Source organism: Melanerpes formicivorus, unplaced genomic scaffold (assembly GCF_026170545.1).
Source record: "Melanerpes formicivorus ecotype bairdi unplaced genomic scaffold, bMelFor1.0.p_v2 SCAF_12, whole genome shotgun sequence".
NCBI lineage: Eukaryota > Metazoa > Chordata > Aves > Piciformes > Picidae > Melanerpes > Melanerpes formicivorus.
Window position 1 is genome coordinate 19,029,579 of NW_027142364.1, and position 12,733 is coordinate 19,042,311.

At 38.5% G+C, this 12,733-nt stretch overlaps 1 long non-coding RNA gene across 1 annotated transcript in view; it reads left to right on the plus strand.

Moving 5' to 3' along the window:
• Positions 1-226: 226 nt before the first annotated feature.
• Positions 227-12,733, plus strand: part of LOC137444714 (uncharacterized) — a 33,243-nt gene continuing 20,736 nt past the window's right edge. Inside the window, exon 1 of the long non-coding RNA XR_010988227.1 lies at positions 227-304. This is a non-coding gene — a long non-coding RNA (uncharacterized lncRNA). The remainder of the gene's footprint in view (positions 305-12,733) is intronic.

The following is a 12,733-nucleotide window of genomic DNA, read 5'->3' on the forward strand; positions in this document are numbered from 1 at the left end:
TTGTTGTATAGAAAAGTAAGGGTCACATTATTTTCCTGATGATAAGATACATGCATGAAAAGTGAGAGCCATGGATTCAAATTGATTTTTACTAACTGAAGTAGGCATTGAAATGTGAATCTTTTTCCAGTTTCATGCCAAGAGTCTGGGTCACCTACTCTTGCATATGGTCATTTGGCTGCTCAGGGAAAATATTTCTGTTCTAACTACAGAAATATTGTCTTTCAGAACAGGGATATCATCTTCCCCAAGTAACTGCCTGTGAAAATGGAAAGCCTGGCTTTGGAAATCAAGGATTTAAACTGTATGTATCCAAAATAGAAATAACACATACAGAAAGACATTTTCTACAACACTGTTAAAGACCAGAATAGGAGGTTATTGCTATTATTATTTGTTTGTTCTGAAACACTTCCATCTCCAGCTAAATTGGCCTGTGGCAGTGTCTGCACTAAGATTATTCCTTGTGCAAACAGTTTTGCTTTATTCTTTTGCTAAGCTATTATAGTGGGAGATAATAGTATAGATAGCTCTCGTGTGGGAGAAGCCTCACTCTCTGAATTGAGTCTAATTATTTACTTATCTTCCAGTCAGGTAATACTCCAAGAGTTCATACTTGTTTGCTAAAACAGTAATTTGAGTTGTCACTTTGCTTCTATTTCTAATATTTGAAATCTTTTTCCATATGTGACTTCTAACCAGAAAGAACTCTGGCAGTACAAATATTACTTAGCCTTGAATGCCTCACTCAAGAAAAGACAAACTCCTTTTAAGGTCAGGTTTCTTTTCTTTTTTGCTGGAAGAAAGTATCAGTATGAGACCACACATTAGAGGATATTACCAAGTCAGCATATCCACCACCTTCATAGTTTCATTCATTCAGGGTTGGAAGGGACCACAAGGATCATCTAGTTCCAACCCCCCTGCCATGGGCAGGGACACCCCACACTAGATCAGGCTGGACAGAGCCTCATCCAGCCTGGGCTTAAACACCTCCAGGGACGGGGCCTCGACCACCTCCCTGGACAACCCATTCCAGGGTTTCACCACTCTCATGGTGAAGAACCTCCTCCTCACATCTAGCCTGAATCTTTCCACCTCCAGCTTCATTCCATTCCCCCTAGTCCTATCACTACCTGAGATCCTGAGAAGTCCCTCCCCAGCCTTCCTGTAGGCCCCCTTCAGATACTGGAAGGCCACAATTAGGTCACCTCGGAGCCTTCTCTTCTGCAGACTGAACAGCCCCAACTCCTTCAGTCTGTCCTCATAGGAGAGGTGCTCCAGCCCTCTGATCATCCTTGTGGCCCTTCTCTGGACACATTCCAGCACCTCCACATCCCTCTTGTAATAGGGGCTCCAGAACTGGACGCAGTACTCCAGGTGGGGTCTCACCAGGGCTGAGTAGAGGGGGAGGATCACCTCCCTCGACCTGCTAGCCACACTTCTCCTGATGCAGCCCAGGATCTGATTGGCTTTGCGGACTGCAAGTGCACATTGAGAGCTCATGTTGAGCTTTTTGTCCACCAGCACCCCCAAGTCTCTCTCCTCAGGGCTACTTTCCAGCCAGTCACTGCCCAGCCTGTATCTGTGCCTGGGATTGCCTCGACCCAAATGATACACCAAATATTAAAATTAATAACTGAATATTGGAAGGAATGAGGAGGGGAGGGAGGGAGCAGGGTAGAAATAACCATTACAAAGCACTAGTTTTGGGTTCCTGATCAAATGATTCAGTGGCATAACTGAAATATCAGTACATTGGGAATTTGACCTCATCTCTCACAGGTCAGCCACAGGATTTATTCTACTGAGTTCTCTGAAATCATGTTGAACATGTTCTACTCACAACATATTGGCAAGCTTTGGCTTTAACAAACCTCTCTGGAATTTATGCAAAGGCAGCCTGCATTGGTTTATGGCTCATTTCACTGGAATGGCAAAAATCATCCAGCTGACCCAGAGTAATTATTGAGAGATGCTCTAAATGATACCTGTATTTGAGACTTGCACTGATACAATTTTGCATCTGACATCATCAAAGCCATATACATTTCCTAGCCTGATGCTCTAAACATCATGCCTTTAAAAAATGCTACTACTAATAATATAACAATATTAATAAAAATCAGAACTAAAGCTTAGCAAAGCTATATGCACCTGAAAACACAGTCTCTGCAGGAATGTTTGTTATGGGTTCCTGAGGTGTGTGATTTTTGTCTCTCTTCCATGTTTCCTCTCCACAAAAGTGGCTTACCCTAATGTCTAGCAAATATAAGACCATTGCCCACTGCCTCCCCCTGAGCAGGCCATCCTGCATAATCAGCCTTCAATCAGATCTAGCACCAAGAGGAGATTGGACGTGGCACTTGGTGCCATGGTCTAGTCATGAGGTCTGTGGTGACAGGTTGGACTCGATGATCCTCGAGGTCTCTTCCAACTTTAGTTATACTGTGATACCATTACATTTCTGTCTTTCCCAGAGAGTGTTTGGCAAAGAGCTGTGTAGTACAGAGTTTACCAACCCCTTAAAGAATGGATAGTCTAATGTTTACCAAAACAACCTGAAATTACTTTCCTCACACATACTTTGATAATGAAGTAAAATCAAGTTCTTTGTAATCAAATTCCAAGTAAACAAGTTCTGTTGAGTTTGGGTGCTGTGAAATGAAACAGCTAACTGATGCTTTGGCTTAGCTTCAAGAGGTTTTCTTCAGACTGTGAACTGATCTATCAGAATAATCTTCTTAGGTGTCAGAAATGAGTCTGATTCCCAGATAATCTGCCTTTTCCAAGCATTCCCTTTCCATGTAAATCTTGCTGTTTGCAAGCAGTCTTCCTCTATCTATTCCCCACCTCCCTGTGGACCTCAGGAGAGTAAATGCAGCCCTAGAGAACAGAAGTTAATCTGACTCTTGATAATTAAATCTATCAAGAAAGTAACATTTAACCTGCCTACTAATGAATCCCTGTTATACTGCTAGCACTTGATGTCCAGAAGTCCTTTGGAATGCCACATCCTGATGGCAGATCTAGGAAAACTTAGCATTTAGCCGTTCAGTGTTAAATCAATTATATGATGTGAGTTTCGCTCTGCACAAGTACTAAACGTTCAGATTCACTGCACAAAATCCTCATCAACATACCATCTGTTATAACTTAAGAACCATGTAAAATATGTTTGCATTAGGAAAAACATTTTTTACTAGCTATTGCATGAGATGGCAAGACAATGACAAAGGCTGGAGGAGGGGTTTTTTTGTGGACACAATAACGGAGGCCTAACATTTGCTTCAAACATTGAAGTGGTCAAGGATAGAGAAAAATATCTGACCTTTAAGGGACAGACTTGCCTGAGGATGTTTTACATAAAAGAAAGAAAGAGCAGAAGCTTCTAACTTTTTAGCTGCTGAATGAAAAACAGATTATAAAGTGCTGTATTCTAATGCTTTCCCATTTTGTCTCTTAGTGGCAGTCATTGTTTCAGAAAAAATCAGACTGAAAGAAATTTGTTTTCAAGGAGTTGTTTAGTAATGTTTCTAATTGTATTGCGTCCTCAGCTTTGTCTGGGCAAGAAGAGAGAAGAAAATGGATGGCAAGGAGCTGAAATGAAATGTTCTATCTAATTACATAATGCTAGGAATGAAAATTATTTGTGATGTTGTGAGTTTAAGTCTTCATTTCGTCTCCAGCAGACCTTGAGTAAAACCTCCCTTATTCTGAAAGAGATTAGTTATAGCAGTGTGGCAGAACAGTTTATTTTAAACAAATAAGATACAAAAAAAAATTGTATCAGGACTCTGAGAGCACAGGACATGATTCAACAAATCCCTTGTTTCTTCAAGAAATATATCTCCATGAAGGATTCTGTCTTTGGTTCTTTTTGTTTTGCCCTATAACACCTCAGTTCTTCATGGCCTCATGAACTCAGTGGGTGTGTAGACTGTCACTGCTGTCATGCAGAACACTCATTTTGCATTTTAAACGAGCTGACCTTCAGGGAGTGATTCCAGATGCCCAAACACAAGTTTGCTAGAAGCTTATGTGCCTTGCTGTGCTTTAAATGGCTGCCTTTATTGGGGGAAAAAAACTTAAGTACAGATTTGATGCTCTGAAGAGGTTTATACCTCACAGAATACAGCCACTGTGGAGTGTTTGTGGGTGGTAAATCCTGATCTAGTAATGCAATTGAGGATCGAATATGTGAAGTGAAAACCAAAGTAATCATTCATAAAGCATAGGTTTAGTGGGCTTTTGGTACTCAATTTTATTATTTCTTCTTATTATTATTGTAGATGTTATCTTTTAAAGTTTCTGGAACATTAAAAAATATATTAACCCAATGGATGAAGCCTATGAACTGCTTTGTCTCTTACCACTGTGGACAACCCGTGTTTATGCTGTGGCATTTTCCAAACTACTCACTCTTACTCAATCCTCTATCTCACACTGACTTTGACAAATAATAAACAATTACAACATATCACTGAAAAGTCTACCACTATCTCTCAGTCTAGTTTCTGCTGTGTTTCAAGTCACAATACTTAGCTTCTGGGCAGTGTCCTACTGCATAATTCAAGACTCAAAGTACATAAAATATTAGGAAATCTCTTGTTATCAGAACCAAAATCTTATTCTAAGACTAACATCAGAAATAGCTGCTTTCTTATCCGTATGACTTGGTGAGCAGAGATCATGCAGAACATTTACATCAGTGATGTACATAAGATATATTTTTAAGTTTGTCCTCCAGACCACTCTAGAAACCCTTCTGAAACTGTTGAAGCCACTTTGTAATTTAGGCTTGTTGTTTGCCCTAATGCTTTTGAATGATGAGTCCGAAATGCTAATTATCATATAAATTACTAATTGCAAGGCGTTTTAATTCAGTGAACCTCTCTGGACCCACATTTGCACAACAACAACAGCAACAAAAATCCTAGGAAAAAGGGGAGGGAATGAAGGTCATTGGTTGAAGGAAGGAATGTACAAGGTCAGATTTACTTTTTAAATTTCTTTGCATCATTCTAGACTCTGTACTAGATTGTGTTTACAAGAAGTAAAAGCTTTTGCATTTTCATTTCTTAGTGTAATAAGGGAAACCTCAGCCTTTTAAATAACATCTCAAATATAAAATTTATTTGAAAAGATTTGACTGCCCTTCTGATAACACTAGTGGATAAACTCAGTGCTGGGTAGACTCAGTAACCCCTTATAGAATCAGTTAGCCCTTAAAAGAGATTAGACATTGGACAAATGAATATTTTCTGTTTGTTGGGGCTGATTTATGTTAATGGAAAGAAACATTCTGCAAGATTTGAAGAAGTTCACCTCAGTAACTAATCGCCACTGCATGCATTATCTTAAGTTTTTTTTCTGGTAGAAATTAGCATCATCCAATTTCATAACAGTAAATGATACTCACCTATAATTAACTCTTTTGATGTGAAGAGTACTGGGTACTGGCACCCAGTACCAGAACAAGAGGACACAGTCTCAGGCTGCACCAGGGGAGGTTCAGGTTGGATGTTAGGAAGAAGTTCTATACAGAAAGAGTGATTGCGCTATGGAATGGGTTGCCCGGGGAGGTGGTGGAGTCGCCGTCATTGAAGGTGTTCAGAAGGAGACTTGATGGGGTGCTTGGTGCCATGGGTTAGCTGTTTGGGTGGGTTGGATTGGTTGATGGGTTGGACACGATGATCTTGAAGGTCTCCTCCAACCTGGTTTGGTTTATTCTAATAAAGGTTATTCTAATAAAGAATTTAAAACATCAAGAAAAATGGATTATGACAAGGAGCCTTGTTTTGTCTGCCCAAACTACTGTCACTGTGATCAGAGATTATTTTCACAAGGCTCTGTGCAAATCACATGTAGGCTTCCTTCCTCAGAACGAAATAAGCTTTACAAAAATCCTGCTATGCCACCCAGCACAGTCAACAGATCAATTATATCCTTTTAACCAGTGTGATCTAGCAGGAATGTATTTAAAGGACAAGATATGTGCATGCAGGTGATTCAATACAGAAATGCTTCTTAACAACCCAAGCTTTTTGATAGCTCCTTGCAACTGTTTGCCATCACATTTTTGCCACAAATAATTTGTGGAGAAGCAGTTGAGTTTAAATGTGCTATCTATTTCAGGACATAAATTTTCAACACTGTGTGAATGATTTTACAACTTGGTAAGAAAAATATGTATTTTGAATGTGACCTCTATTCTGGGTGAGCTGCAGTCTGAACAACTGTGAATACTACAAAATTAATCAATTACAAATTCTCTGTTAGTTTGTTTTCCTCATCAAAGGCTTTAAGTCCTGCTTTGGAACTACACAAATATCTTGACAAGTTTGGGGAAAAAAAAAAAAAAAAGCATGAGAGAGAATATTTTTGTTCTTTTTAAAATTGTCTTGCGAAGTAAATATTGATCAGATGCTGCAAAACCCTGCAGCTGAATTCAATGCATTTGAGGAGGGAGGAGGGAAAAACGGCCTCCGGCTACGGTAGCTTATAAAACTATGTTGAGCAAAATAGACATGCACTATATTTTCAGCTGGGACTCTAATATAAAAAAGAGGAGATCTGAACAAAGTTCATTGAACCTGTTAAATTCTCTCTCCCTCTGGCAGGGTTATTGATTAGGCCCACACCAGTGCAGGTAAACTCCTCAGGGCAAGAAGCAGATCTTCAGCCTGTCTCTGCAGCTCTGCTGACACTATTAGCTCTTGTAAACCGTATCTTCTTAGCAGTTATGGCAGGAGATGTGCAAGCTCCAAGTGCCTTGTTTTTCCTTCTTAGCTCTCTTCTTCCATGTTTTAAAAATATTTAGAAGCTCATAAAGTCTCTGAGCACATCACATGGAGATTTGCCAAGCCAAGTAAATAGTTACCAACACAAGTTTAGAGCTATGCCGGACTAGGACTGTTATCAATAGCTTACAGAAAAGGGTGATTACACGATTGTTATCGCTGAAATAGGGCCAGGATCTGCCTGTTTCCACAGAGCTTAGTGAGGGAGGATGCTTCTGAGATCACTGGAATAGAGAGAAGCAGCAGCCTTGTAATCCCCAGCTCATGGAGAGATTCATGATGGTACTGACCTGTGTGACTGGTGTGGGGCAGCAGCAGACCAGATGGACTGCCCAGGCTAGGTCAAGATCTGACCTGACTGGGCATAAAGAATTGAGTTTGTGTGTACCTTCAGTATTTTATTATTCTGTTAATCTCAAGATATTTCTCATGGTGAGATCAGATAAAAGAATTGTGATAATTAGTCTCTAAAACAGTAATTATTTACTGATCCACCATTCACCTTCATGTCCAACCCCTAACATCCTATGATCACAATTGCCTGTATGCTATGAAACCCCAAAATACTCTACTGTTTCTATGTCCATTTAATTCTGACTGCTTCCATGACACTTTTTCGTGTTTCTGCATGTAATTTTGGTCCCACAGCTTCTGTAATGGACAGAATTCTCACTTGTTGAACTTTGTAAAACATGCTGAAATAGCTTCCCTGAGATATTTCCACTCAAGGTCAGGCGTAGATTCTCTGTAGGTGGTCTCCAAGTATCTTGGAAAGCTTTCAAGTTCACCAGCAAAGTCTGAGGTTCATATTTCTGTGGTAGGAATTTGTTGGCATTCAGAGAAATTTGGAACTGCTGAATGCTAAAAGGAATATATTTTTTTTTTCCTATGTCTTCCAAATAGATGTGTTTAAATTCAGAAGCTGATTATATAAATTACAGTACAAAACTAATCTACAGCTTAATATTGAGTTACAGACAAGCAAATCAGCTTTGCTTAAATACAACTGCATGCATGTCAGACATCTGTTATGTCTACCAAGAAATGAAGGTCTTTTTAATGTTTTCTGCCCTTTGTATTTAGTTGTTGTTATTCTTATTGGTGTTCAGTTGTGTCTTTAAGTGAACACAAAATGTTCAGAATAAGATTTTTTTATTAATGTCTTTTTTTTTTAAGCCAAACACTGTCTTTGAGCATGCTGATGGAAAAAAAAGCATTACATTCCACCTAGTCTTCAAGATTAGATTAATTTCAGTTTTCCTGACCTCTTCTAGTTTTTAATTGGATAATGGTGACCAAGCTGAAACGTTCTACTTGCTGGTTACCATTTTCCTTGGACATGGAGATTGTATTCAAATAAAACCAAGTTGATTTGGGCTCATAATTTGCAAACCGAGTTTGTAATCACCTGAGTAAATGTTGGGTTTAAGCTTCAGAGAAGATTTAATGCTTGTCTATCATATTTATGCTGACTTTCAAATTAACTCTAGACATTTGGGAGCTAGCCAGTGTGATGACATTGTTGTAAATTTGCTGAGTTTTGTAGCTTTAAATCTGTAACTGAAACGCTAGAGATGAATGTTTTCTTATCTTCAGAAAAAGATCTTTAAGGCTATGCAGTGAACAGTACAAACTTATTGCTATGTACTGAGACATGATAGAGCAAGAATATCCTCAAGCTTTGAGAAATGCCTGAACAGATGTTATATTAGAAAGCATATATTATAATATTCATTACAGTAGTAGAATGTGAACTGCATGTTATTGTAGAAGAAAACTCAATTTGCTGCCTACTGCCTTCAATTTGGTTTTGACAAGTACTCAATCTTTTGCTGTGTTTTACTTTTTATATTCATCTTCTTGGGCATGTTCTGCAATGTCTGCTTAGGGCAAAACCAATAATCTTTTCATTTAATTTAGAGAAAAAGCTCGTGTATTCTCTGTGCTTATGAGGTACAACAATATGAAAACAAATCCCAGTTGCTAAAGATCCATTTGACAGTATGAAATAGATTCTGACTTTCTAATTTAGGCATAAAACTGCAGAGGGCATATAAGGCATGCAGATTTACTGAGCTGTACCATTTATTTATGATTTGCAAGGGGGTGATATCCAAAAGCCCATATTATTTTACCAGTGATGGATGAACCTAACAGTATTAAAAAAAAGCTCTATCTGACCCTTGAAGAATGACTCTGGAAAGTACCAAGCTTATTTAGCTGTGTTTCAAATCTGAGAACTTGAGTTCATCTTGGTTTCTGCAATTATTCTTTCCTCAAAGTGGAACAGAGTTTTAATTAAATTGAATTTTACTGCTTTGTAATTTAGCTCGCTGCAAACCATAGCAGGGAAGGAGAAAAGGGAGGATTTCAATAGGAATTTAACCAAATGTTAGAATTTTACTGAATTGTGTTTGGAGCCAAAGTCTTGCCAAAAAATTTAATTGGTGTAGGCCTAAGATTGCTTTGTGTTCTTTTTAAATAATCAACTGAATTTGCAGTGCAGTCTTAGTCCAGAAATGTCAGAGAAAATGCTCTATCTTGGTCGTGGTAATTTGAAGGGTGATAAAAATACATCTCTAGCTTTCTTAGTTTTCCATCAGATGGAAGCATATTGTTTTTTTAATATGCTCTTCAGTGTACCCAGCCTCCTATTCTCCTAAGCCCCAAGATCATAGAAAAATAAACCTTGCAGAAATTATTGCTATACACCATACAGAAGCAGGTAGTCAGACACCATGGGCATAAAAAAACAGTTTGTAGGCCAACCTTTCCATCTTCTTCCAGAACATAAGCAAATAAATGATCTTAAGGTTTATTCTTTACTGCTTTAATTCTGTTAAAACTTGTATCTTACTCCTTCAAACAGCATGCAGCAGTATCTTTCCTGTCCCATCATTTATAATGGGTATTAGTTGAAAGGAGCCCAAGTTAAATTCATTACTTTATCATGGGATAAGCATCAGACTGAGTACAAGGAGCTGTGCCTGGCCTTACATATTAGGGATTTCTCCCAGTGGATAATGAATAATTCTAATTATTCATTATCTTCTCAAACTTGAGGCAAAACCTCAAGCTAAAAGAATTACAACCGCATGGTTCATGGAGCTCTTTCTGTAGAATCAAATACTCCCAGAACCAATTTGATACTTCTCAGGCCTCTGAGTTTACACTTCCAGTTAGCAAAGTATATCTTTAAAGTTTAGTAGAGTTTTGTTCCACAGCCAGAAATGTTTTGGGGTTTCTTTATTATTCTTCAGAACCGAATACAGCAGTCCTTGGCCTCAGTAAAATTCCCATTGACGTCAAATATAATTTGACTGAGTTGGCTACTCAGACAAAATAACCTGAGGAGCTACTCTGCAAAATACTACTTGATATGAACGTCTGATCTGTCTTATGCACTTGTGAGCAATTTAATTTTACTCATCAGAGCATTCAGTCACTATGGAGATAGGTGTGCTTTTAGAAACCAGGGTGGCACATATGCTCTGGAGCTCTGCTCTAAGTCAGTACATTTGCAATCTATTGCAAGTATTTCTGCACAACCTGAAGTTATCCCAAAGGCTGAAATTTAGAGTACAGATTTGTCATTCCACAAATCCCACCAACTTGCTGTGTTACTCCAGAGTTTCACAGGACTCTTTGGCCTAAGAGTTTCTTTAGCTTCCTAGCATTTCATTTATTCATGTGTCCAAAGCTGCTTTGGTTGTTACAAAGCTGAGTATCTTAACTAAAGCCCTGTTTAGATCATCCAGAAAAGGTTTTCCAGGTTTTCTGTCATTTAAAACACTGAGAGGATTGATTTTTAGAAGCCTTGTAGAGAACCTTTGCACAATTTGGTTCTGTATTGTCGATGAAAATATTGATAAGGCCAGTCCTCAAACAGTGCCATCTTCCCTTCATGCACAAGAAAGCTCCCTTGAATGTGCTGTCCTGGTAACTTTCTCACCTGATCCCAATGCTATTGATGCCCCTGCATGAAGAGTAGTCAAGAACAAGCATGCAAGAGCCAAGGCTTGCCACATCAATGCCTCTACAGAGCCAGAGACTGAGGGGGGGCATTTTTGTACCCCTTTAGTCATCTTGTTAACAGCCCTCCTCTAATCCTTTGACTTCTCTCTCTCTTTGTTCTAAGCTTTTTGCCATGGAAAACCCTCAGAGTAATCAATAAGTTTCACATACCACCATTGTTCTGGATAATTAAATAGCTCTATTTCAAATCAATTTAAATCCATCTGACTTTCAGAAATGAGTTTTCTGCAGAGCAAAGCCAGTGAATAGAACCCTTTTGAATACTTAAATCAATCCCAACTTTGTTTCATCTTAATCTTCAGAAAACAATTCCTGCAAATGTCAATACTCCCATAAAAGAATAGGTGATGGTATTTCTGTGTATATTAGCCTTGTATCAGATCAATTAAATTAACTGTTGCTTTTCTATATGTATTTACTGTAGTGCTTAATAACTGCTGTTGACATAAGTGGGTTTCTCCTGTTTATTGTGTATTTCAGATTGCTACAGTTTTAAGAGTAATGTCTAAGTTTTAAGTTAAGTTTTTCCAGAGAATTTGAGTGTAAGGGATGGACAACTGTAAATAAATGGCAATATATCTTGTACCTGTTTATTGCCTTTTATATTTAGTGTACTTTTGTAAATATAGTTTCATTTGACTTCCAGATTCTAAGTGTGGTAAATTTACTTCTGGTTGTAAGTTTCCAAATTGTTGGGGGGTGCAATCCAAACCACAAAACAGACATACAGTAGCTACTATAGTTTTATGGGCTATACTATAGTTTTGTGACTATACAGAATGGATATTTTTGTATGGTTTGGAAGAGAGGTTTTTTCCTCATTTTGGTTTTGCTAGTATCAGGGCCCCGTTTGGATCTCTGCTGCGTGTGTGACCATTTGAGGCTGTGCCTTTAAGAAAGGGACAGTGCTGGAACACTCTGTGCATGGAGCTATGAGTGTTGAGATCATGGGTTCGAATCCTGCAGTGGTCAACAGAAAGCTAGGCCTTCTCTCTCAACTCACTACATGTGTGTGTGCACAGGCAGAGATAATCCTTTTCCCTTTATCAAAAGCAGAGTGGGAAGAAATAACCATAGCTTAGGTGGCAAATCACTGGTATAACAGCAACCATCTCTACTGAGTCCCATCTGAATATGCAGTAAGTTGTTTGCAATATACAAAATTGACTTTTTATCCTGTTGACAGAATCTGCTGTTACTGGTCTATGAAGGTCCTATATGTGTTTCAGTTCTGACACACTGAGAGGTTTGCAACCAAGTAACTCCTAACCTGTGTTCCGGGATGTTTCTTTAGGTGCCCCTGGTCATTTGGAATCATGAATATAAAAGTAACTGCCATAAAATTATCAGGTTTTAAATGTGTCTGGTGATAGCAGACATCTTGTCTACCACAATAGGTTTTATATTAGTAATAAAGAAGAAAGAACAGGAATTAGCAGGTGCTATTGCTGTATGTAGCCAGGTAATTTTCCGCCTCGGATGATTGGCAGTCACTGCACAATAACAATCCAAATTACTCAAATTGGTAGAAAATACATAGTATTTGTGCCTTGTTCAAAAAAATGCAGCTGGCAGAAACGGTTAATTAGTCTGGGGTTTACTCACAAAGTACTAGTTAGAGCCTCAAATGCAACAATTAGCTTGTGTTACAATATACTTTGAGTAAGACTCAAAGGTCTTCAATCTAAAATTTTATTTCCAGATAGTCCTGTAATTTGTCTGCACTTTAGTGAGCACTGAAAACTGTCATAAATGGCATTGCTTCCCAGGTAAGATTATAGATATGGTAGGGATTTGAACAACAGCCATCCAGAGGCTTTTTCTGAATGCCTAGTGGGCTGAACAGCTCTCTCTGCTGAAATTGCTCCCACTGACGAATTGCAGTGTTGCAGGAG